Below are 26,569 nucleotides of genomic sequence, written 5' to 3'. Positions count from 1 at the left end.
TTTAAAACCTTGTCCGCTGCCCCGAACGGGCCTTCTAGGGACTCCCCGTTCTCTTCCCTTACCGGGACGGCCTTACAGATGGGATCTTGGGCTTGGACCTGCTTTAGGTCCGGGGCCAAAGCTACCCCCTGTGTGCCTCCCTTGTCCCGGACTGCGGCTACCGGGCCTGCTCTACAGGGATCCCATAACTCTCCTTCCCTAGCCCTCTGCTCGGCCACCTCGTTGGTCCTTTGGTTATCCTCCCACGTGGTAGGGAGGGATCCCAAATCTATAGCCAGAGGTTTGGCCATTCCTCCAGCCTGCTCGTTCCCTGTAGATCCCATTGGGCTAAATGGGACCTCGTTAGACCTGGGTGGATTGGTCGGGTCTGTTGTGTTCTATTGTGTGTTCTCCTCCCACCTGTGGTGGCGCTGTCACAGGAGATAAATGGTTGGGTGTTCTCTGTTAAGTTTTAGCTCTCTTTGTTCGGAACTTTCCAGAACTTCCTTTCCTTCCAATAAAGCACTTCATGTTTGAATCTCTGAGTTCTGAGTCCTAAATTGTGTCTAGGTAGAAAGGTACCGACACAACAAGTGGCAACGAGGAGCGGATGAATCTGCGTACGTTACGGGTGCAGTGAGTAAACAGAAAATTTAATTTGAAACGTGAGATGGCTACTATATTAGGAAACATCGGTGATTTTGATGAAAATGTGGAGCAATGGAGCGCATATACGGAAAGTTTTGACTATTTGGTATTGGCGAATGCGGTGGCAAATGAAAAGGTCGTGCCTACCTTTTTGAGTGTAATCGGGCCGAAGACTTTCAATTTACTTCGCAGCCTCGTGCAGCCAGATAAGCCAGGAACTAAAACACATAAGCAACTAGTGGAAATTCTTGGAGCACATTTTTCACCAAAACCTCTGGTTATTGCTGAGAGATTTAGATTTCATAAACGGAATCAAGAGGAGGGGGAATCAGTGACGATGTTTATTGCTGCTTTAAAAAGGTTGTCGGAACACTGCCAGTTCAAGGAGGTGCTGAATGACACCATTAGAAACAGACTTGTGTGTGGTCTGCAAAATGCAGCCACACAGAAGCGCCTTCTTACTGAGGACAACCTTACCCTTGAAAAGGCCATTGAAGTTAGTGTCTCCATGGAGATGGCGGAAAAGGAGGCTCACCAGTTGAGTTCAACAGGGAGAGTTCACAAGGTGTCGTCTGAGCCTAAAGGTGCGCGGAACGGCACATGTTACCGTTGTGGGAAAACGGGCCATCACGCTAATAACTGCTGGTGTACGGAGCTGGAATGCCAAAATTGTGGCAAAAAGGGTCACATTGAACGCGCCTGTAGAGGTAAAAAAAAGAACAGACAGAGCTGGGAAGCATGGAAGCAAAATGTCTGTATTTGGACAAGAGAGGAAAAAGAGTGTTCATTCAGTGCAGTATGACGGAACAAGCAAAACAGAGGGGAGTGACACCTCTGAGGAGGAAGAGGTGCACATACTGACGGTTGCAGGTGGTTCAAATGGCTACTGGGTGTCACCACTGGTGGAGGGACAATCAGTGCGGATGGAGGTGGACACAGGCGCGGCTGTGTCCCTTGTTTCAGACACTGTCTACAACAAAATGCTAAAGCATCTTACCCTTCAGCCAACAAACATTGTGCTAAAGACGTATACCGGTGAACCTGTGGCCATCAGAGGCGTCATTGAGGTGACAGTTAAATTGAACGGACAGACTGCAAAACTGCCATTATATGTGGTAAAGGGAAATTACCCATCGCTACTGGGACGTGCGTGGCTAGAGAAAATCACGCTGGACTGGCCTGCAGTCCGCATGATGTCAAAAGGGGAGTCAGGTCTGACTGCAGTGTTAAACAAACATGCAGAACTCTTCAATGGGGAACTTGGAAGCATGAAAAAGATCAGCGTGAGACTGGACATTAAACCTGACAGCAAGCCGAAGTTTCACAAAGCCCGACCTGTACCCTATGCAATTAGGCCAAAAGTTGAGGCTAACTTGGAGACCTTAGTCGAGAATGGAGTCCTGGAGCCTGTGAGCGTGAGCAAATGGGCCACACCCATTGTTCCTGTCCTGAAAAAGGATGGATCTGTTTGAATCTGCGGGGATTTTAAAGTGCTGCGGAACAGTACCCTCTTCCCCTCATTGATGATCTTTTTACGGGCCTGGCCGGAGGGCAAAAGTTCAGCAAAATAGACTTATGCCAGGCTTATCTACAAATGCATGTCGATGACAAATCAAAGGAGCTGCTGACAATTGTGACAAACAAGGGGCGATACAGGTACTGCCGCCTTCCATTTGGAATTACGTCGGCCCCTGCTCTATTCCAAAGGGCAATGGATCAGATTTTGAGTGGACTGCCAGGAGTCCAGTGCTACCTGGACGACATCCTTGTCACTGGGACAAATGAGGAGGATCATCTTCTGAACTTGGATGCGATACTACAACGACTGAAAGAGTACGGACTCAGAGTTCGTAAAGACAAATGTGAATTCTTTCAGTCTTCAGTTGAGTACCTGGGGCATGTGATTGACGCTACTGGCCTGCATAAGGCGCCGCCAAAGGTCAAGGCGATCGTGAAGGCCCCAGCACCCCAGAATGTGAGCCAGTTACGTTCATTTCTGGGGCTACTTAACTACTATGGGAAGTTTATTCCAGACTTAGCAACATTGCTGAAGCCGTTACATCAGTTGCTATGTCAAGGCAAAACATGGAAATGGACTGAACTGTGCAACGAAGCTTTCGCCCAAGCAAAGAAAGCATTGCTGAATTCGGAGGTCCTGACACACTTCGACCCAAAGCTACCCGTGCAGCTAGCATGTGATGCATCACCATATGGTGTGGGAGCAGTCATATCCCACATCATGCCTTCGGGTGAAGAGAAACCTATCGCCTTCGCATCACGCACCTTGAACAAGGCCGAGAGTAACTATGCGCAGATCGAGCGCGAGGCCTTGGGAATCGTTTTTGGAATTCGAAAATTTCATCAGTACCTGTTTGGGAGAAGGTTCACACTCCTGACGGACCACCGTCCATTGACTTCAATCTTCGGGCCCCACACCGGAATTCCGTCTCTCGCTGCAAGCAGGATGCAAAGGTGGGCTTTACTGTTGTCAGGACACACATACGACATCAAATATCGCAAATCAGACTTGCACGGCAACGCAGACGGTCTCTCGAGGCTACCCTTGCCTGTTACTCCCCCAGAGCCTCGTCAGATAGACATCTTCTACTTTAGACAAGTGGAGGGAGCACCTGTCACTGCAGTTCAGGTGCGAAGGTACACCCGCAACGATCCAGTCCTGTCTGAGGTAATGGACGATGTCATTCGAGGGAGAGCGATAGGAGATTCTCCTAGTTTGAAACCTTACATTTCAAAAAGAAATGAGCTCTCCGTCCAGGCAGGTTGTCTTCTTTGGGGATGCCGTGTCATCATTCCGCCACCTCTGAGGGAACCTATACTGCAACAACTTCATACAGGCCACAGTGGGATGGTTCGGATGAAGGAAATGGCAAGAAGCTACTTCTGGTGGCCAGGTCTCGATGGGAATATTGAGGAGAAAGCCAAAACATGTTCCCCATGTCAAAGGGTCTGGAATGTTCCACAGCTGGCAACCCTACACCCCTGGGATTGGCCGGCAGAAGTGTGGCAGCGAGTACATGTGGACTTCGCCGGTCCTTTCGAAGGGAAGATGTTTATGGTGGTTGTGGACGCTCGTAGCAAGTGGCCGGAGGTCGCTGTGATGAGGTCTACCACGGCAGAGAAAACAATTGAGAAACTTGGTGAGATGTTCAGCCGTTATGGCTCACCAGAACAACTCGTAAGTGACAACAGTCCACAATTTGTATCACAGGAGTTTGCAACCTTCCTGCATGTGAATGGTGTCCAACACATCAGGTCTGCGCCCTATCATCCCTCTACTAACGGCCAGGCAGAAAGGTTTGTGCAAACTTTGAAGCGTGCCTTGAAGGCATCGCAAGGTCAGGGCTCAATCCACCAACGTCTGAACAGCTTCCTGTTGTCCTACAGGAACGAGCCGCATGCCACAACCAAAACTTCCCCCGCTTCGCTCATGATGAAGAGGCAGTTGCGGACAAGTTATGATTTACTCAAACCTCCAAGGGCAGAACAGGTTGTCCATTGTCAACAACAGGCTCAAGTTGAAAAGAGAGAGAAAAGAGCCAAGGAGAGACGGTTTCATCCGGGAGAGCACGTCCTAGCTCGAAACTACAACACTGGACCGAAATGGGTTCCTGCTATGGTGATCGCGCAGACGGGCCCTGTGTCTTACACGGTTGAGACTGCTGAGGACGTCGTCTGGAGAAGACACACAGATCAACTGTTGCTAGGAGCAGAGACAGCCACAGAGGCTCCAACGGCTGGTTGGCCTGAACTGTTTCCGGATGATACCGCAAACCAGCATCCTTTGCCACAGTGCTGTTCTCCAACACAGGAAGTCAAAGAGACGGTTCCACCTGTGCAAACTCCTGACTTTCAACTGACACAGGCACCTTCTCCATCCAGGCCTGTGTCAATGCCTACTGCTGTGGAAGCCAGCGATGACCGCCGGTATCCTGTCAGAGAGCGACGGCCTCCAAGACGCTTGGATCTGTAGGCTTAGTGACTTACCCACAAGACTGGGGCAGAATAAACCCCAGGGTAAAGTCAGGGTTTGAGGCAGCCTACCTCTACCCTAGGTTCGTTGAGTGCATTGAAAGTAACGTACCTGTTGAGGAATAATGTGGACCTTCCATTTAAGAGGGGAGGAAATGTTATGTATTGTGTGTTCTATTGTGTGTTCTCCTCCCACCCGTGGTGGCGCTGTCACAGGAGATAAATGGTTGGGTGTTCTCTGTTAAGTTTTAGCTCTCTTTGTTCGGAACTTTCCAGAACTTCCTTTCCTTCCAATAAAGCACTTCATGTTTGAATCTCTGAGTTCTGAGTCCTAAATTGTGTCTAGGTAGAAAGGTACCGACACAACAGGGTCTTCCGGATGGACCACCGTGCTGGAAGCTCCAGTGTCCACCAAATATCTCCCCTGCACCGTCTCCACCCGCATCTTAACACAGGGCCTGTTCCCCTCATCGTTTTCAAGGGGACACAGGTCGACAGGCTGCTCTGGTTCTAGTCAGGGCTGTGGGTTGGGTGGGGCTGACGGGGTCAGAGCACCGGTAGTGGCTGCTACTCTCCCCATGCCAGTCAATAAGGACCTCACGGTGTCCAAAAATGACTCGACCTCTGCGGGAGGGATTCCTGTCCCCACCCTTTGGGCTGGGGCTGTGGAATTCTTTCCCTTGCTATCTTTCCAAGGGTTTTTGCACTCCTTCCGCCAGTGACCATCCTTCCTGCACCCGTAACAATTCGTCTTTGTGTTGGGGGGGTTATTCCCTTCCTGATGCCACTCTTTCCTACCCGGTCCAGGTTTTACCTCATGCACCTTCCCTTTGGGTGGGTGTGCATCGGTTCCCCTACCGTTTTTATCGGCTAGAGTTAGCTGCCTAATCACCGTAAGCTCGGTGGTCTGGGGATTTTTGGGGTCGAACCAGACTTCTGCCTTGGCCCGGACCTGTGGCAAGCTGTTCGCCACCAGGCAACGGAGCCAATGGGCCAGGGGATCCCCGTTCAGGAACCCCCGGTTCGGCGTCCCTGGACAGGCCCTCCAGTACACCGGCCATAACCGGTCCGCGAAAGCCTGCGGGGTTCCCCCTGCAAGCTGGACCGTCTTCTCCACACGGGAGAAAGGACTTCCCTCATTCATCCCCATGGCCTCCAGAACTGCATCTTAGAGCTCCTCATACCCACTCTGCCCCCTCTTACACTCATCAGAGAGGGATTGGAGGAGGCTACTCTCCAGGGAGAATAGCAGCATCTTGGCCTGCTCAGCACCATCGCAGTCGTTGACGCTGGCTGCCTGCTCTATGTCCCTGAAGTGGACCGAGGGGTCTCCCTTTTCGGACAGCTTCGGGACATGGTTAACCATAGCCCTAAGCTGTTGGGTGCTATAGGGTAATACGAACTGGTTTTGGAGGGGTCCCTCATCGTCGCCATTGACGGGTGGGCCGAACCTCCGATGCCGTGCTGGGCACATCGGTCCCGGCTCCGACCTCTCTGGCGGGGGTTGCTCCACCTGCGCCTCCACCTCTGGCTCCACCCCCCCCCCTTGCTGCCAAACCTCGCTGAAACTTGGCGCTACGGGTGGTGGTCGTGAGATCTCCTCTCCCTCAACCAGGTCGTCCCTGGGCACTACCGGTGATGTTGGAACTGTCCTCCCCTCATTCCCCATAAAATCTGGCTGACCTGCCTTTGGGCTTATGAGGCATACCATGCCTTTTGCCTTCCGGAGGGCTCGGCTCAGATTTTCCATCCGCTCTTTACAGGGGCCGTGCTCTGCCTCCTCAAACCCCTGCTCACTCGCTAGCTTGTACGCGGCCTTTACCTCCTGTACTTTCTCTTCTTGTTCCCTAATCTGCCTTGCCAAGCGGGCGTTCTTCTCCCGCAACCTTAACTCATTTCCCTTGGCCTCGGTGATTTGGCACCGTAGGTATTCCAACTGGGCCTTGTGTTCTCCCATTAAATGCACTCTCTCCTGATTCAAGGCCTGCAAAGCTACTAATAACTTCTCCCCTGCTAGAGCCTTATCCTGGATCTCCAGGGCTGACTCCCTTAACTCGACTCGACTGCCTGTGCTGCAACGAGCCTGTCCAAAAGCTGGACCTGCTTTTTAAAACACATCAGCCAAACTGCCTTCTCTAAGGACTTCTTGTGTTCCTTTCCCTCTGTCCACTTAGCTGCTGAATCTACCGGACGCCCAGCCCTTAACAGAGTGGTGATCCACTTCTTAGTGATATTCACCTTGCTAAACACATAATCAGAAATCCTTTCCTCCATCATGGTTTGCTCATCCGAACCATTGTCTACTGTATCGCAACCCTGTTGCCGGTGTCCTGCCGCAGTCGCCATTTTCTGTAGGGGGTGGCGGGTGGCGCGTGCACCCAGTCAGTTATGCCCCTGACTGTCTGTGAGCGGTTCGAATCGCTCCCACGCCCCTGGGTTCTAGACACCGGACTTAGGTACAGGCGGCGATACAGAAAGACTCGAGTAGACAAGTGGTTCGGTGTAAGCAAACCAAGATTTTATTAAAACAGAAATCAAAACAGTCTTATGAGAAGTCACTAGTATGAAATACAGGCAAATACAAAATATACTTATACAGGGAATGGGGAACACACGGCACATCGAGGGAAAAAACAATTACTTTAGCAATCCCCTTAATCCTTATCCCACCCCTATACCAAACTAGATTAAGCTATGAGGGGCCAGAATTCATGCTCACCAATCCAAAGCAAAGCCAGCTGTTTTAACGGATGAGGGTTTTGAGGTTTGGTCTTCTGTCCTTTCTAGGTACCCCGTCGCCACGTGGTCTCAGGGTGCGGTGCTGGAGCTGCTGCTGCGGCACACCTTTCTTCTCCTCAGCTGCCGTCGTCGTTTCGTCACGATGGGTTCTCTTCTTCTTCTCCCTCGGGCGGTCGTCGGCGGTAACGTTACGTCAATGAGACGATTAGCAGTTTTTACTGCTTAGATTTTACTACCAATTCTTAGAACGCCAACATATTCGTCATGGCGTGGACACCTGCATTTATTCGCAGTGTTCAACGAGAGGCTTGCCCCCAAGCGCCAGCTTAATTGCAGGGTTCGCCCAACCAACTTCTTCTCACTGTCCTCAGATACTTTCTTCCCCAAGCGTCAGCTTAAAACTCGGCGCTCGGGTTTTTTAATTAATACGTCTTCTGCTGCCCTTCTCTGCTCTTTGTCTGGTCTACCCTACTCTTCGTCTCGGCTCGTCTCGTCACGTATAGCTACTATACAAGTCCTGGGCTACCTGCTCAGTTTCGTCTCGCCCCTATTTGCGGCCTGGGTGTCCTGGATGACTATGGACTCAGGTCTTGTCCCCCTCCCCTGCAGTTGGTATGGATGTCCTTGACTGCTGGAATCTTACTGCGGGGAGCGAGCAGAGACCCGCCACGAGTGCGAGCGGCGGCAGCCCCAAGCCTGACCAGAGCTGAGCGACCAGAGAGAATAAGACAGCAGCCAGGAGACCGATTGCTACTAAGGGCCTACAGTTATACTCTTTCCGATGGCCCCTTATCTGCGCACCAAATCAGGTTAGTTCATTGTTTCAATTTTGGCGGGCTGTTTTAAATGATTATAGCAATCTAAGTTAACTGGATTTAGATGGCCGTTTATCGCACCTAATGGCCTGGTGTCCGGGCTGTATTGTCAGTAATGCATTTTAATCGGCCTGTCCAGCCTTGATGGCTTCCTTAAGCTGTTTCCGATTATTTATGTGGACAAACTAATGGCCTCAAGTATAGGCCTAACTGGTTTTGATCGGCCTCTGATCTGACGTAATGCATATTCAATGATTGCTGTCTGGCTTCCAAAACACAAAGTCCTTTTTTCACAGAAACTGCATTTTAAGTTTCGATTTCCCCAAAGCTGCTTGTGCTGCCAGAGTCCAAGCTTTTAAAAATCTTGCAGGCTTTTGGTCACGAGGTGCGGACGCCATCTTTTGGGTACCCTTTTTAAAATGTCCATGCAGGGTCCCTTTTATTAATAACCTTGGGGGAATGTGGGAATTTTGCGAATCTTACAGATGGGAGGCCAGCCAGGAGAGTGTTGGAATAGTCAAGTCTAGAGGTAACAAAGGCATGGATGAGGGTTTCAGCAGCACATGAGCTGAGGCAGGGACGGAGACGGGCGATGTTCTAGAGCTGGAATTAGGCGGTCTTAGTGTTGATGCGGATATGTGATCGGAAGCTCATCTCAAGGTCAAATACGATACCAAGGTTGCGAAAAGTCTGTTTTTGTCTCAGACATTTGCCAGGGAGCGGGCTGGAGTCGATGGCTAGGGAACGGAGGTTGTGGCGGGGACCGAAGACAATGGGCTGGATTTTGTGAATGGAGGCGAGTTGGAGGCGGGACAGCTGCTTGTCATGTCAATGTCCCGCCTCCATCCTCGCCTGACCAACCAGAGGGATTTTCCCCTGATTTGAGCTTGTTAAGCCTGCCCTGTGCGCTCAGCAGGCCAATTAGGGAGGAAGTCACTGACAGATCACGTCAATGTCAGACGTGCTATCTGTCAAGACTTCTTCAAAGAAGAAATGTTCAGGACTCATCAAACCTTTCAAATTTGTAAATTTCACGTGGCTGTTGGTTCGGAGGTTCCAACAGCCAGTCTGTGAAATTGACAAGCAGGATGTCGGCTCTCCCAATCCACCGTGGCTAAAGGCTGTAGAAAGAAAACAAGGTAAGTGAACACTTTTTTAAACTTATCACTCACCTTACATACCACTCCACACTTGTACCCATCACTCACCTCTACACCTTACTTCCAGGTGCCTCCGACCGCTGTAGACCTCCTCTATGTCTCCTCCAACCCGGCGGAGTTCTCCAAGGTCGGGAAGTCTTCACCTGTGAAGGTAAAATGGCACTAATCCTTTTTTCTGCCTGTTAACTACCTATTAACAGGCAGTTAAAACGATTAAAAGCCTTTCCCGCCTCCAGGAGACAGGACCCAAAGTTGCACATCTTCCCGCCTCCTGGCAAAAGGGCACGGAGGCGGGATAGGGGCGGGTTTACCATCCGCCCCCACTTTCTCCGAGTTTACCGGCTGTCCCACCTCCATGCCTGCCTCCTCAGGGCTTGGAAAATCCAGCCCGATGGCTTCCGTCTTCCCAATATTTAGTTGGAGGAAATTTCTGCTCATCCAGTACTGGATGTTGGACAAGCAGTCTGACAAATTAGAGAGAGTGGAGGAGTCGAGAGAGGTGGTGATGAGGTAGAGCTGGGTGTCGTCAGCGTACATGTGGAACCAGACGCTGTGTTTTCGGATGACATTGCCGAGGGGCAGCATGTAGGTGAGAAATAGGAGGAGGTCAAGGATAGACAGGTCGAGAAGGACGAGGAGGGTTAGTTTACCACGGTCACAGTCACATAGGATGTGAAGTGTGAGTTTGATCAGGGCAGTTTCAGTACTGTGGCGGGGCGAAAACCTGATTGGAGGGATTCAAACATGGAGTTCTGAAAAAGATGGGCACAAATGTGGGAAGCGACACCACGTTCAAGGATTTTCAGAGGAAAGGGAGGTTAGAAATGTTGTGTATGTACCTTTAAGAGAATAACTGGTCTCAGACTGCAGTACCGGCAGTGACCACCCCTGTATAAAAGGCGCTAGTGAGCCTCTGTAGTTTCAGTTTCCCGATTGACTTCAATCAGTAAAGACTTGTTTTGTTCAACTCCTGCTGTCCGTGTCTCAATCATTCACGGACATAATACTGGCAACGAGCAGATACGAACTTACCTACAGTCTGCACCACCGCCTGGGATCCATTCCTGCAGCGAAGTGAGCAGAGGTCGAGGCCAGAAGGAAGAAAGAAGCAGTAGAAACGGGCGTCGACCGTGGGCATCCGCCCCTGTGTTAGCGGAGTTGAAGATTGCTGGAGAAGCTGTCGAAAGCGGGGCCTGGTTCCTGTCGACGGTGCTTCAGCTAATCGGGCTGGTGGCAGGTAGTACACTGATCCTTCCTGGGCTGCGGCGTTCACGAACTCGAGCGGGTGGCTTGCAACGGGGCCGAGCAGCGTTGTCGGGAAGAGGAGAGAGGGTGGAGCACACAGGGCGCGGCCGGTGCTACGAAGCCGGGCTGCGTATCGACCCGAGAAGAGGGAGGCAAGAGTCCCACAGGGTTGATCCACGACGGGAAAATAATAAAAAAAAGAAATATTAAACGCGCAAGAAACCGCGAGGAGCTGCAGGTTGCAACGGGAACCGCGGAAAGCAGCGCTAGCAACAGCGGGGAAGAAGGCAAAGCGCGGGAGGCGCCATCTTAATCAGCAGGGAAGAAGGCAAAGCAAGGGAGGCGCCATTTTGTTAAATCGGGGAAGAAGGCAAAGCGCGGGAGGCGCCATTTTAGATTTTCAAGATGCCGAAGACTGGCTGTATCACTGCCTTTGATAATACAATAGAGGACTGGACCACGTATGTGGAAAGAGTTGAGGTATATTGCGAGGCAAACGAAATAGCCGATGAGAAAAAGGCATCGGTATTGCTAAACTTAATGGGCGCTAGAACGTACGGCCTATTGCGGGACCTGATTACACCAGCCAAACCGAAGGCGAAGAGTTTTAACGAAATTGTTGCTGTCCTACAGGAACACCTAAACCCTGCACCGCTGTTGATAGCAGAAAGATTTAAATTCCACAGGAGAACTCAGCATAAAGATGAGAGCAATGCTGAGTACCTTACGGAACTACGCAAGCTATCAAAGCACTGCCAGTTCGGAGCAGGACTGGCAGATACCCTACGGGACAAATTTGTCTGTGGACTCCTGAGTGAAGGAACACAGAAGAAGTTACTCTCAGAGAAAGAGCTGACGCTAGATAAGGCTTTCAGCGTGGCAGTATCGTACGAAGCAGCAGCCAGGGGAGCTGCGGAAATTCAACAAAAGCCACAGGAATACGGCACCCACGAAATGACACGGGGATTTGCAAAATGTTATTGCTGTGGCAGAACTAACCATGACCAGAAGGACTGCTGGTCCAAAGACAAAATATGCAGGCAATGCGGAAAGATGAGACACATTGCACGAGTTTGCAGGTCTGGGAAGAAGACCAGTGACAACAAAAAGGCTACTAAGGAACCGTACAAGAAAGTACAAAAGATGACGAACAGTAGTTCCGAAGACCAGATGAGCGATAGTGAATCCGGGAACAGGAGACTAAGCTGTCTCAAACTTCACAATGTAATCGCAAAAGAGGATCACTGAACCATTTGGGTCACCCTCACGATAGCAGGGTCCCAAGTTAAAATGGAATTGGATACAGGGTCAGTGCTAACCGTCATGAATCGACGAGACTACGAGCGGCTATTCTCACACATACCCTTGAGAGAGACATCCATCGTCTTGACGACGTATACGGGGCAAAAAGTATACCCCAGAGGAAAAATAAGGGTGCCTGTCGAATACAACGGCAAGAAAATACGGAAATTGTATCTCTACATACTGCAAAATGGTGGACCACCGTTATTGGGACGTGAATGGATCAGGAAGATAAGCTTAGATTGGCACTCCATTCATGCAATGACGGTGGACGGTAAAAAAGATGACAACGTCACTCCTGGACGATTATCAACAATCTTAGCGAACGCCAAAGAGGTATTTCAACAAGAACTGGGCACTCTTAAAGGCGTAACCACCTCGATAAAAATAGAAGAGAATGCAATTCCCAAGTTTTTCAAAGCAAGACCGGTACCATATGCAATTCGCCCAGCCGTCGAGGCAGAGCTGGAGAATCTGGAGAAGGCAGGCGTGTTGTCTAAGGTCGACTGGAGCGAGTGGGCGACACCCATCATTCCTGTCATGAAGAAAACGCTAAGCAATAAGTCTGAGAAGCCAAGGAAGGTTCGCATCTGTGGGGTTTCAAGGTGACGGTGAACTCAGTCCTTCACACAGTACAATGTCCTCTTCCAAGGATAGAAGACATCTTCGCCTCACTGTCTGGAGGGAAGCGTTTTACAAAAATTGACCTAGCACAAGCATATTTGCAGATGGAGGTTGAAGAATCCTCTAGGAAGTATCTCACGATAAACACTCACAAAGGTCTTTACCAGTATCATCGATTGGTATTCGGAGTAGCATCGGCTCCGGCGATATGGCATAGAGCGATGGAACAAGTCCTGCAAGGGATTCCGGGGACTCAGTGTTACTTGGACGACATCCTTGTGACAGGTGAAGATGACAGTGAACACCTTAACAACCTAGAACAGGTGCTCACTAGACTACGGGAACATGGGCTACGAGCCAACCGCCCCAAGTGCAAGTTTTTTAAGAAACAGATATCGTATTGTGGCCACGTGATTGATGAAGAGGGGTTACATAAGTCCCCTGACAAAATTGAAGCGGTTGTTAAGGCCCCAGCGCCTGAAAATGTGTCGCAACTGAGGTCATTCCTCGGATTGGTGAATTACTGCCATAAGTTTTTGCCGAATTTGTCGACAATTCTGCACCCACTGAACGCCCTGCTACGAACGGGAGTAGCATGGAAATGGAGCAATGACTGTAAGCGGGCCTTTCAGAAGAGTAAGGACTTAATCACTTCAAGAGAAGTATTGGCTCACTACAACCCAGCACTGCCGATCAGACTGGCATGTGATGCGTCTCCCTACGGCATTGGGGCGGTACTGTCACGTAAATTCCTTGATGGTTTAGAGAGGCCGATAGCTTTTGCGTCACGCTCGTTAACTTCTGCCGAGCGTAACTACGCCCAGATTGACAGAGAGGCCCTCAGCCTAGTGTGGGGGGTGAAGAAGTTCAATCACTACCTGCACGGTCAAAAATTTACTCTACTAACCGATCATCAACCTCTTGTCTCCATTTTCAACCCTCAGAAGGGCGTACCGATAATGACAGCACAACGCCTGCAGAGGTGGTCCCTTTTCCTAGGGGCACACCAATATGACATCGAGTACAAAGGAACTAAACAGCATGGGAATGCTGATGGATTGTCACGCCTACCGTTGCCGACGGTGGAAGAAGAAGACCTTGCAGTGGATCCAATGGAGTTATTCCACTCGACCATAGTTGAATGTCTCCCTGTGACGAATGCAAACATAGAAAAGGAAACACGAAATGACCCGACACTATCACGGGTCTATGATTTAACGGTGAAGGGATGGACAGCACATGGCGAACCACTGCTACCAGCATTCTCGCCGAGAAGAGAACAGCTGTCAGTGTGCAGAGGAACCTTGATGTGTGGATCCAGAGTAGTAATTCCACCTAAGTTGACGGATAGAGTGCTCAATGAGCTTCATGAGGGTCATCTGGGTGGGGTATGTGGTAAACCACTGTAGTTCACTGTGTTCACTTGTTGTTGTTGTTGTTGCTGTTGTTGTTGTTGTTGTCGTTCACTCTTGTTTCACTGTTACGTCTGACTATGCCTCAGCTGACTCCGCCCTCGGCTACCGAGTATAAGGACGGCCGCATGGCAGTTCCAGGCATTCGGTCGTCCACTAGAGGCATAGTCCTGATCTGTCTGAAGTGCAATTCAGTAGTTAATAAAAGCCTGTCGTTCTGAACTCTGCTCAGCCTCTTATTAGAATTGATAGCGCATCAATTTTATTAACTACTGAAAAAAAAAAAAATAATAATAACGATGCTGCAGATACTTAAGATCAAGTGCCTGGAACTCGACCCGCAAGAACCGGACTCGACTGCTAAGTTCTCGCACTGGCTGAACTGTTTTGAGTCCTTTCTGGCTGCATCCGGCGAGACCGTCGCCACCGACGCCGACAAGCTCAGGGTGCTGAATTCTAAAGTAAACCACCGAGCTTTTGCCCTTATCCGGGATGCTACGAGCTACCAGGGGGCTATCGACATTTTGAAGGAGCAATACGCACGCCCGGTCAACTATATTTACGCAAGACATCTCCTGGAGTCTCGCAAACAACAGCCCGGGGAACCCACAGAAGCATACATACGGGCGCTGAAGGAACTCGGCCGAGCCTGCGAATGCAAGCAAGTATCAGCCACGGAACATACGGAGGAGCTCATCCGTGACGCCCTCGTTGCGGGCCTCAGGTCCACTCACACACGGCAGCGACTGCTGGAAAGTAGCAAGCTCGACCTGAAGAAGGCGATTTCACTCGCCCTTTCGTTGGACGTAGCCCACCGGAACATGGAGGCCTACTCCCCGGACCGCGCGGCCGCCTCATGGATGCCGCAGCCGCCGCCATCTTAGGACGCGGCGCCGCCACGGGCCCCGGCCTCAACTGCTGCAGCGATGTCCCGCCCGAGCCAGAAATGTTATTTCTGTGGCCAAACCAAACACCCCAGGGCGCGCTGCCCGGCGAAAAACGCGGTCTGCTCTGCCTGCGGTAAGAAGGGACACTACGCTGGCGTCTGCAGAAGTCAGAAGACCCCTACCTCCAGCAGCGCCGCGTGCGATTCGTGGGAGCGGCCATCTTGCCTTCCTCCAGCCTCGTGGGGATCGGGATCGTCATGGGCGCCGCCATTTTGTCCTTCTTCTCCGACGCCGCCATTTTGTCCGCCATTTTGCCAACGGGCCCCCGACTCACCCACTGCCGCCTCACCGGGGTTCTACAGCGACGCTCCCGACTCCACAGCGGCCTCCATTATGCTGGATCAATCCAGACCCCATCAGCTAGCCAGGTCCACGATGGACATCCAGGTAAATGGCCGCGCCACAACTTGCCTTTTTGATTCCGGGAGCACGGAGAGCTTCATACACCCTGATACGGTACGGCATTATTCCCTCTCGGTCCGGCCAACGCGCCATCGGATCTCCATGGCCTCAAAATCTCACTCAGCAGACGTCGGCGGCTACTGCGTAGTGACCCTCTCGGTGAAGGGCTCCGTTTATAAAAATGTAAAGCTATTCGTCCTGCCACATCTCTGCGCTGCCGTTCTGCTTGGGTTGGACTTTCATTGTCACTTTAAGAGCGTCACCTTGACATACGGTGGACCTCTTCCCCCGCTCACTGTCTGCAACCAGCAGTTTTTAAATTGCCCGCCGCGCCCCACCTGTAGTCTCTCCACCCTCAAAATCACACCCCCCCCCCTGTTCGCCAACCTCACCCGCGACTGCAAGCCTATCGCCACAAAGAGCAGGCGATACAGCACCGGGGACAGATCCTTCATAAGATCTGAGGTGACGCGGCTCCTGAAAGAGGGGATTATTGAGGATAGTACCAGCCCCTGGCGAGCTCAGGTGGTAGTCGTTAAGACTGGCAACAAGCAGCGCCTGGTCATTGACTACAGCCAGACTATCAACAAGTACACCCAGTTGGACGCATACCCTCTCCCCCGCATAGCCGACATGGTTAATAAGATAGCGCAATATCGCGTTTTCTCGACCATTGACCTCAAGGCAGCATACCACCAAATCCCTATCCGCCCTGAGGACCGCCAGTACACAGCTTTCGAGGCAAACGGCCGTCTTTTTCACTTCCTCAGGGTTCCTTTCGGCGTCACCAACGGTGTCTCCGTCTTCCAGAGGGAGATGGACCGGATGGTCGACGAGAATGCGTTACAGGCCACGTTTCCCTACCTGGACAACGTGACCATCTGCGGCCATGACCTGCAGGACCATGACGCCAATCTTGATAAGTTCCTTCGCACGGCCCAACTCCTAAACCTCACGTACAACAAGGAAAAGTGCATATTCCGCACAGCCCGCCTCGCTATCCTTGGTTGCGTGGTGGAACACGGAGTCATCGGCCCTGACCCTGACCGGATGCGCCCATTGATGGAACTTCCCCTGCCCCACTGTCTCAAGGCCCTCAAAAGGTGCCTGGGCTTCTTTTCCTATTACGCCCAGTGGGTCCCTCATTATGCGGACAAAGCCCGTCCACTTATCAAGTCCACCTCCTTCCCCCTGACGGCGGAGGCCCGCTCAGCCTTTCACCGTATAAAAGACGACATTGCCAAGGCCACCATGCACTCGGTAGACGAGTCCATCCCCTTCCAGGTGGAGAGCGATGCATCCGACTTTGCCCTGGCCGCTACCCTTAACCAGGCGGGAAGACCCGTGGCCTTTTTTTCACGAACCCTCCAGGGCTCCGAACTCAGACACTCCTCTGTGGAAAAAGAGGCCCAGGCCATTGTGGAGGCGGTGCGCCACTGGCGGCACTACCTGGCTGGAAAACGATTTACCCTGCTTACTGACCAACATTCAGTTGCTTTCATGTTCAACAACAAGCAGAGGGGCAAAATCAAAAATGACAAGATTTTGAGGTGGAGAATTGAACTTTCCACCTACAATTACAACATCTTGTACCGGCCCGGGAAACTCAACGAACCCTCAGATGCTCTATCGCGAGGCACATGCGCCACCGCGCAGATCGATAGACTACGGGGCCTCCACAACGACCTCTGCCACCCGGGGGTCACCAGGTTCTTCCATTTCATTAAAGGCCGCAACCTGCCTTACTCCATCGAGGAGGTCAGGACCATGACCAGGAGCTGCCCAGTCTGTGCAGAGTGCAAGCCGCGCTTCTATACGCCTGACAGAGCAAACCTGATCAAGGCCACCCGCCCTTTTGAGCGCCTGAGTGTCGACTTTAAAGGGCCCCTCCCCTCCTCTGACCATAATGTGTACTTCCTCAACATAGTTGATGAGTACTCCCGTTTCCCTTTCGCCATCCCCTGCCCGGACACGACCACCGCTACGGTCATTAAATGCCTGCACAACCTCTTTGCTCTGTTCGGTTTTCCCAGCTATATTCATAGCGACCGGGGCTCGTCCTTCATGAGCGACGAACTCCGTCAGTACCTGCTCATGAGAGGTATTGCCTCAAGCCGGACCACCAGCTACAACCCCCGGGGGAACGGACAGGTTGAAAGAGAAAACGCGACGGTTTGGAAGGCGGCCCTCCTAGCCTTAAAATCTAGGGGCCTTCCGACCTCCCGTTGGCAGGATGTCCTACCTGATGCGCTCCACTCCATCCGGTCACTGCTGTGTACGGCCACCAACGCCACCCCCCATGAGCGAATGTTCGTTTTTCCCCGGAGGTCCACATCCGGTACCTCACTACCACACTGGCTGACGTCTCCAGGGCCCGTCCTGCTGAGGAAGCATGTAAGGTCCCACAAAACGGCTCCCCTGGTAGAGAAGGTTCACCTCCTCCATGCCAACCCCCAGTACGCCTACGTGGCATACTCGGACGGGCGGGAGGATACAGTCTCCATTAGAGATCTGGCACCCTCGGGGTCCACTGACCCGTCACCATTGCCCTCCACCACGACCCCCTTCGACACGGCCCAAAATTCAGTAGACCAAATTCTCACCCCTATCCATTCCACCCCAGTAGACGGCATGCCGCGACCCCAGGACCAGCCGGAGTCCACTCGCCCACCCAACACCAAAGGGGACGATACACCGGTGCCCGACCCCGCTCAAGACGCGTCGTTGGAAGCTGTAACATCGCAACCGTCGCCACGAAGATCTCGACGGCAAACGAGGCCGCCCGACAGACTCGCCTACTCGAACTTTTGATACACTTCACCCCGCCGGACTTAATTTTAAACGAGGGGTGAATGTGGTAAACCACTGTAGTTCACTGTGTTCACTTGTTGTTGTTGTTGTTGCTGTTGTTGTTGTTGTTGTCGTTCACTCTTGTTTCACTGTTACGTCTGACTATGCCTCAGCTGACTCCGCCCTCGGCTACCGAGTATAAGGACGGCCGCATGGCAGCTCCAGGCATTCGGTCGTCCACTAGAGGCATAGTCCTGATCTGTCTGAAGTGCAATTCAGTAGTTAATAAAAGCCTGTCGTTCTGAACTCTGCTCAGCCTCTTATTAGAATTGATAGCGCATCAGGGTAAAAATGAAGAACTTAGCCAGAGCGTTTGTGTGGTGGCCGGGAATCGATTGAGAAATCGAAGAGATGACCAAGAGCTGTGCAGGATGCCAGAAGGTCCAAAACGCCCCACCACAAGCTCCTCTGCATCCATGGGAGTGGCCCTCACCTCCATGGCAAAGGGTGCACATTGATTTTGCTGGTCCCTTCATGGACTCGATGTTTTTAATTGCGGTGGATGCACATTCAAAGTGGCCAGAGGTAATAAAAATGTCCTCAACCACCACGGAAAAAACTATCACAGTTTTACGAACCATATTCGCCAGGAATGGGCTGCCTGAACAGATTTGCTCTGACAATGGACCACAGTTTGTGTCTGAAGAGTTCCGGAGGTTCTTAAAGAACAATGGTGTTAAGCATTACACATCTGCCCCATATCATCCAGTCACTAATGGATTGGCCGAGAGGTTTGTTCAAACATTCAAGAAAGCTATCAAGGCAATGTGTAATGAAGATATACCCCTACAACACAAGGTGGACAACTTCTTGTTTGCCTACCGGAATGCGACACATGCGGTTACCAACCAAACTCCAGCCATGATGTTCTTTAATCGAAGACTACGATGCCGCTTGGATTTGGTTAAGCCAAACGTCCAAAGAGATGTGGAGAACAGGCAGTTTCAGAATATGAATGAAAGGCTGACCGGGAGTTTTAAGATAGGTCAACCAGTTTTAGCCCGGGACTACCGCACTGAGAAATGGCAGCCAGGAACGATTTGTACATGGCAAGGACCTCTCATGTATACCGTGGACGTTGGAGAGAGCATTGTAAGACGCCATGCTGACCAGATTCTAGAGTCACTGGAAAACGTCAACTCCACACCACGATCTGATACACCTGGCAATGAAATCGACGTACCAATTGCAGCTACCGCAGAATCGGTGATATTGGAAGCAGATGAACCAAATAAAGACATTGATCCCGACTCAACCTTGCCAGAAGAACCTGATACCCCAAAGAGGCGTTATCCAGACAGAATCAGGAAGCCTCCTCAAAGACTGAACTTATAATTGCTTAAACTTAACCAATGTATCTAGCAACCGTAATTGTGATTGTAATTAGTTATCATTTAGTTGTTAAATGAATGTTATGTACTGTTTATCTAAAAGGGGAGGAATTGTTGTGTATGCACCTTTAAGAGAATAACTGGTCTCAGACTGCAGTACCGGCAGTGACCACCCCTGTATAAAAGGCGCTAGTGAGCCTCTGTAGTTTCAGTTTCCCGATTGACTTCAATCAGTAAAGACTTGTTTTGTTCAACTCCTGCTGTCCGTGTCTCAATCATTCACGGACATAATAAGAAATGAGGCGGTAGTTTGCAAGGACAGAGGGGTCAAAGGTGTGTTTTTTGAGGAGAGGGGTGATGACAGCAGATTTGAAGGGAGGGAACAGTACCTGAGGCGAGAGAACCGTTAACAATATCAGCTAACATGGGGGCCAGGAAGGGAAGTTGGGTAGTCAGCAGTTTGCTGGGAATAGGGTCAAGGGAGAAGGACGTGGGTCTCATGGAAAAGATGAGCTTGGAGAGGGCATGAGGGGAGATAGGAGGGAAACTAGAGAAATATGCGAGTTTAGGGCTAGGGCAGGGGAGAAACCAGTTTGGCCTGGTGGGCTAGGGGAAGGGAGGGAAGCAGCAGAGGCAGTTGAACGGATGGTCTCAATCTTAGTGACAAAGAAGTCCATGAGCACCTCACACTTGCTGTTGGAGATGAAGGTGGAGGAGGCAGGGAAGAGGGATTTAAGAAGACGGTTTGGAGAGAAGAGAAGCCGGGGGTTATCTTTGAATTCCAGGATGATCCTGGAATAGTGAGCAGTTTTGGCTGAGGAGAGCAGGACCCGATCGTGCTTTATGTGGTCCAGCCAGATCTGGCAATGAATGGCTAAACCAGTTGTCTGCCATATCCGTTGAAGTCTGCATCCCTTGGACTTAAGGGAGTGATGATGAGGGCGTACCAGGGTGAATGACCAGGGTGAGAGAAAGTAATGGTTTTAATGGGGACGAGGGCATCAGAGGTGGTGGAGAGGGTGTGACTGAACAGATCGGTAGCTGCAGAAATGTTGTGGTGAATGGAGGGCCAAAGGCTAGAGAGTTGGGAATTTGAAAGTGCAGTTGTAAGTGACATGGGGGAGAGTTTTTTCCAGATGCAGACATAGAAGGAAGTGGGGTTGGCAAGGGGAAGGGGGATGTGGGTGGACAGCGATACAAAGAAGTGATTAGAGATGGTCTTATCTGTGATTGACACTCGGTGCAGAGGCTGAGGGAGGAAGGCAGTGAAGATATCTCGGTGAGAAAGTTGGCGTGGTACTTGGGTGGGCAGTAGAAAAAGAGGATTTTGAATGAGAAGCGAGAGGGGTGGAACAAGGTGAGATGCTCAAATGAGGAGAAGGTGCCAGGGGAGTAGAGGGACGGACCAAGGTGTGATTTTGTGATGAGAGCTAAACTGCCATCACGGTCGTTTGAGCGGGGCAAGTGGTGGAAGTCAGGAAAGGCAGGGAGGCTTCATTTAGGGGGAAGGTTTCATCACCCTCAGCCAGGTTTCTGTCAAGGCCATGATGTTGGTGCAATCATCCACAATAAGCTCATGGATGGCAAGGGCCTTGTTCACAAGTGAATGGACATTCTGGAGGGAGAGGGTTGGTGATGGCTGATCTCCTGGCGTAGTCCACAGGGTCAGCACTGGGAGGAGTGAGTGAGACGGTAAGGAGGCACGCTGGGAGGGAAGGTCAGCGAGAGAGTAGGATAGGGCCGTTGGGGTTGCTGCTCCTAAGGAGGCAGCGACGAATGCCTCGATGGGCCCTTCAGAGGATGCCAAGAGAGACACAGAGGAAAGCTGTAGGTTTATGTAAGAGGAAGTCGAGCCAGGGACAGCGGCAGGAGAGTAGAAAGATCAAGGAGTGCTGAAGAATTGGGCTAGGGATTTGGGAGGGCAGAGTACCCGAGAGGGAAGAAATGAAAGGATGCATGACTGCAGGAGAGAGAGGTCTAGGAGGGGTAAAGAGAAAAAAAGGTGGAGAAAAAAAGTGGAAATAGAAGAGATGGGCTCAGGTCCGGAGCGGCAGCCAAAATATGCTGAGAAAAGAACTTCCATTTATATAGCGCTGTTCACAATCTCAGGATGTCCCAATGCATTTTACAGACAATGAAGTATTCTTGTAGTGTAGTCACTGTTCTAATGTAGGAAATGCAGCAGCCAATTTGATCACAGCAAGGATCCATGAACAGCACTGACCAGATAATTGTCTCCTGCTGTTCTTTGAAATAGTGCCATGAGATCTTTCATATCCACCTGAGAGGGCAGACGGGGCCTCAGTTTAACATCTCATCCAAAAGACGGCACCTCTGACAGTGCAGCACTCCTTCAGCATTGCATTGGGGTGTCAGCCTAGATTTTGTGCTGAAGTCTCTGGAAAGGGATTTGAACCCACGACCTTCTAACTCAGAGGTGAGAGTGCTACCACCGAGCCACAGCTTAGTGCATATAGGATTGAGTTGCCAGGGTTTCAAGGGCTGGACTGCCAGGGCTTGGGGCCACAGGCTGGACCATCAGTTGTGTACTGGTTAGAGGCTAAAGTTATAAATGAAGCGAGAGTACTACCAACTGAGCCAAGGCTGAAATGTTAGTAAATTCTCAAGCCATCTGCAAATAAATGGTAATTAAGTAAAAGTACGATCATTCTCGTCTGTTTAAAAGTACAAAATGAGCCTGGGCCATCTCCAGTGAGCGATGCATCTACAGCCACCATTTCTCTCTTGTTTGCCTCTCTAGTCTCTTCTCTGGCAGCAAACACACATTCTCCCTTTCAAGGACAATGGTGCACGAGTACCTAAGAGACTGAATTTCCAGGGAGAGGGGAGCACTTAGAGAAATGCGCAGGTCCGCCATCAAAAGGAGCCTGAAGAGGCTCGGGTCCTTTTTGTGATGAGGCAAACAAGGGCAGATGAAAGGACAGAGCGCATCGCACTGCTGCCCCACTTAGCAATCAGTGAGATAGGTGTACAATAAGAGCTGCAACAAAGAGGGGACAAGGACGGTGAGACCAGGTGTTGCTTCAGCACAACAGAATGCCAAGAGCCTTCCAGGCAATCTTACCTCATTTTTATTTTTCCAATCATATTCTCTGTGCTGTGGGCCTATTACAGTAAAAAGAACACTGGCTCTCATTGTACTCTCTGCTATTTATTCCTTGTGTAATTTATTGGAAAATTGCCGGGTTTGTTACAACAGACGGCTGATTAAAAGCAGAGCGCATCAAAGGGACGGCCAGACTCCGTTATTTCACCGGTCCTCGATGAACCTGCTCGATGAGCGACATCTGAGCCCATGGTGGGAGCTGCTCTTGGTGTCAGCCAGTGGCTCAGTGGCATGAGAATTTATTAACATTTCAGCCTTGGCTCAGTTGGTAGAACTCTCGCCTCATTTATAACTTTGGCCTCTTACCAGTACAGCTGGTGGTCCAGCCTGTGGCCCCGAGCCCTGGCAGTCCAGCCCTGAGTCAGAAGGTCGTGGCTTCAAGCCCCACTCCAAAGGCTTAAGCACAAAATCTAGGCCAACACCTCAGTGCAGTACTGAGGGACTGCTGCACTGTCCGAGATGCCGTCTTTCGGATGAGACGCTAAACCGAGGCCCCGTCTGCCCTGTCAGGAGGATGTAAAAGATCCCATGGCACTATTTTGAAGGAGAGCAGGGAAGTTCTCCCCGGTGTCCTGGCCAATATAAATCCCTCACTCAACATCACTGAAACAGATTATCTAGTATTTATCACATTACTGTTTGTGGGATTTTGCTGTGCGCAAATTGGCTGCCGCATTTCCTACATTGGCTGTAAAGCGCTTTGGGATGTCCTGAAATGCGCCAAAAAATGCAAATTTTTCTTATCTTATCTCTGTAATCACCTCTAGTCCTACAACCCTCCGAGATCTCTGTGCTCCTCCAATTCTGGCCTCTCGGGCATCCCCGATTTTAATCACTCCACCATTGGCGGCCGTGCCTTTAGCTGTCTAAGCCCTAAGCTCTGGAATTCCCTCCCTAAAACTCTCCGCCTCTCTCTTCTCCTTTAGAGGCTCCTTAAAACCTACCTTTCACCTGTCCTAATATCTCCTTATGTGGCTCGGTGTCAGATAACGCTCCTGTCTAGCACCTTGTGACATTTTACTACGTTAAATCCGCTTATATAAATACAAGTTGTTGTTGAAATAGGGTAATTATCTCATCTGAGTTCACATGGTTGGTTATTTGAAATGATTCAAATTGGCCCAGACCAGGGTCCCGGCTGATGGAGGGGGCAGGATACCCAGAACAGCCCATAGCTCGGAACATTTAAAGGGCTATGGCTACTTAGAATAAAGTGGGGCCGGGGGCAAAAAAAATTACAGCCTTTAGAAGGATTGTATATAGTTATTAAATATGGGGGTAAGGGGGGGGAAGAGGGAAAGAAGTAGCAGGTCAAAAGCCAAGGAGGGAGAGTGTGAAGGAGGGAGTGTGTGAATGAGGGAGTGTGTGGAGGAGAGAGGGTATGAAGGGGGGAGTGTGTGAAGGAGGGAGGGTGTGAAGGAGAAAGGGAGTGAAGGAGGGAGGGTATGAAGGAGGGAGGGTATGAAGGAGGGAGGGTATGAAGGAGGGAGGGTATGAAGGAGGGAGGGTGTGAAGGAGAGAGGATGTGAAGGAGGGAGGGTATGAAGGAGGGAGGGTATGAAGGAGGGAGGGTATGAAGGAGGGAGGGTGTGAAGGAGAGAGGATGTGAAGGAGGGAGGGTATGAAGGAGGGAGGGTGTGAAGGAGAGAGGGTGTGAAGGAGGGAGGGTGTGAAGGAGAGAGGGTGTGAAGGAGGGAGGGTGTGAAGGAGGGAAGGTGTGAAGAAGGGAGTGTGTGAAAGAGGGAGTGTGTGAAAAAGGGAGAGTGTGAAGGAGGGAGTGTGTGAAGGAGGGAGTGTGTGAAGGAGGGAAGGTGTGAAGGAGGGAAGGTGTGAAGGAGGGAAGGTGTGAAGGTGGGAGGGTGTGAAGGAGGGAGGGTGTGAAGGAGGGAGTGTGTGAAGGAGGGAGTGTGTGGAGGGAGTGTGTGAAGGAGGGAGGGTATGAAGGAGGGAGGGTGTGAAGGAGCGAGGGTGTGAAGGAGGGAGTATGTGGAGGGAGTGTGTGAAGGAGGGAGTGTGTGAAGGAGGGAGGGTATGAAGGAGGGAGTGTGTGGAGGAGAGAGGGTGTGAAGGAGGGAGGGTGTGAAGGAGGGAGGGTGTGGAGGAGAGAGGGTGTGAAGGAGGGAGGGTGTGTGTGAAGGAGGGAAGGTGTGTGAAGGAGGGAGGGTATGAAGGAGGGAGTGTGTGGAGGAGAGAGGGTGTGAAGGAGGGAGTGTGTGAAGGAGGGAGGGTGTGAAGGAGGGAGGGTGTGAAGGAGGGAGGGTGTGAAGGAGGGAGTGTGTGAAGGAGGGAGGGTATGAAGGAGGGAGGGTATGAAGGAGGGAGGGTATGAAGGAGGGAGGGTATGAAGGAGGGAGGGTATGAAGGAGGGAGGGTATGAGGAGGGAGGGTGTGAAGGAGAGAGGATGTGAAGGAGGGAGTGTGTGAAGGAGAGAGGGTGTGAAAGAGAGAGGGTGTGAAGGAGGGAGGGTGTGAAGGAGGGAGTGTGTGAAGGAGGGAAGGTGTGAAGAAGGGAGTGTGTGAAAGAGGGAGTGTGTGAAAAAGGGAGAGTGTGAAGGAGGGAGTGTGTGAAGGAGGGAAGGTGTGAAGGAGGGAAGGTGTGAAGGAGGGAAGGTGTGAAGGAGGGAAGGTGTGAAGGAGGGAAGGTGTGAAGGAGGGAAGGTGTGAAGGAGGGAAGGTGTGAAGGTGGGAGGGTGTGAAGGAGGGAGGGTGTGAAGGAGGGAGTGTGTGAAGGGGGGAGTGTGTGAAGGAGGGAGGATGTGAAGGAGGGAGTGTGTGAAGGAGGGAGGGTGTGAAGGAGGGAGGGTGTGAAGGAGGGAGGGTGTGAAGGAGGGGTGTGAAGGAGGGAGTGTATGAAGAAGGGAGTGTGTGAAGGAGGGAGTGTGTGAAGGAAGGAGTGTGTGAAGGAAGGAGTGTGTGAAGGTGGGAGGGTGTGAAGGAGGGAGGGTGTGAAGGAGGGAGGGTGTGAAGGAGGGAGTGTGTGAAGGAGGGAGTGTGTGAAGGAGGGAGGATGTGAAGGAGGGAGTGTGTGAAGGAGGGAGGGTGTGAAGGAGGGAGGGTGTGAAGGAGGGGTGTGAAGGAGGGAGTGTATGAAGAAGGGAGTGTGTGAAGGAGGGAGTGTGTGAAGGAGGGAGGGTGTGAAGGAGGGAGTATGTGGAGAAGAGAGCTTGTGAAGGAGGGAGTGTGTGAAGGAGGGAGCATGTGAAGGAGGGAGGGTGTGAAGGAGGGAAGGTGTGAAGGAGGGAGGGTGTGCAGGAGGGAGGGTGTGAAGGAGGGAGTGTGTGGAGGAGGGAGTGTGTGAAGGAGGGAGGGTGTGAAGGAGGGAGTATGTGGAGAAGAGAGCTTGTGAAGGAAGGAGTGTGTGAAGGAGGGAGGATGTGAAGGAGGGAGGGTGTGCAGGAGGGAGGGTGTGAAGGAGGGAAGGTGTGAAGGAGGGAGGGTGTGAAGGAGGGAGTGTGTGGAGGAGGGAGTGTGTGGAGGAGGCAGTGTGTGAAGGAGGCAGTGTGTGAAGGAGGGAGGGTGTGAAGGAGAGACGGTGTGAAGGAGGGAAGGTGTGAAGGAGGGAGTGTGTGAAGGAGGGAGTCTGTGAAGGAGGGAGTGTGTGAAGGAGGGAAGGTGTGAAGGAGGGAAGGTGTGAAGAAGGGAAGGTGTGAAGGAGGGAAGGTGTGAAGGAGGGAGTGTATGGAGGAGATGGTGTGAAGGAGGGAAGGTGTGAAGGAGGGAAGGTGTGAAGGAGGGAGTGTATGGAGGAGAGAGGGTGTGAAGGAGGGAGTGTGTGAAGGAGGGAGTGTGTGAAGGAGGGAGTGTGTGAAGGAGGGAGTGTATATACAGGACAAAGGCTCTACAGGACAGAAGGATCACTAGAACCAGCCGGATCTGTAGACAGAACGGATCTATAGCCCGAAAGGATATACGGACAGCACGGATATACGAGAGAAGGATCTACAGCAAGACGGATCATCAAGGAAGACGGCTATATAGAAGACGGATATAGAAGAATA

The sequence above is a fragment of the Somniosus microcephalus genome, chromosome 4 (assembly GCF_052327205.1).
Source record: "Somniosus microcephalus isolate GS21.2 chromosome 4, FLI_Smic_1.0, whole genome shotgun sequence".
In the NCBI taxonomy this organism is placed as follows: Eukaryota; Metazoa; Chordata; class Chondrichthyes; order Squaliformes; family Somniosidae; genus Somniosus; species Somniosus microcephalus.
The sequence above is the reverse complement of the archived record's forward strand: the minus strand, read 5'-3'. Positions refer to the sequence as shown.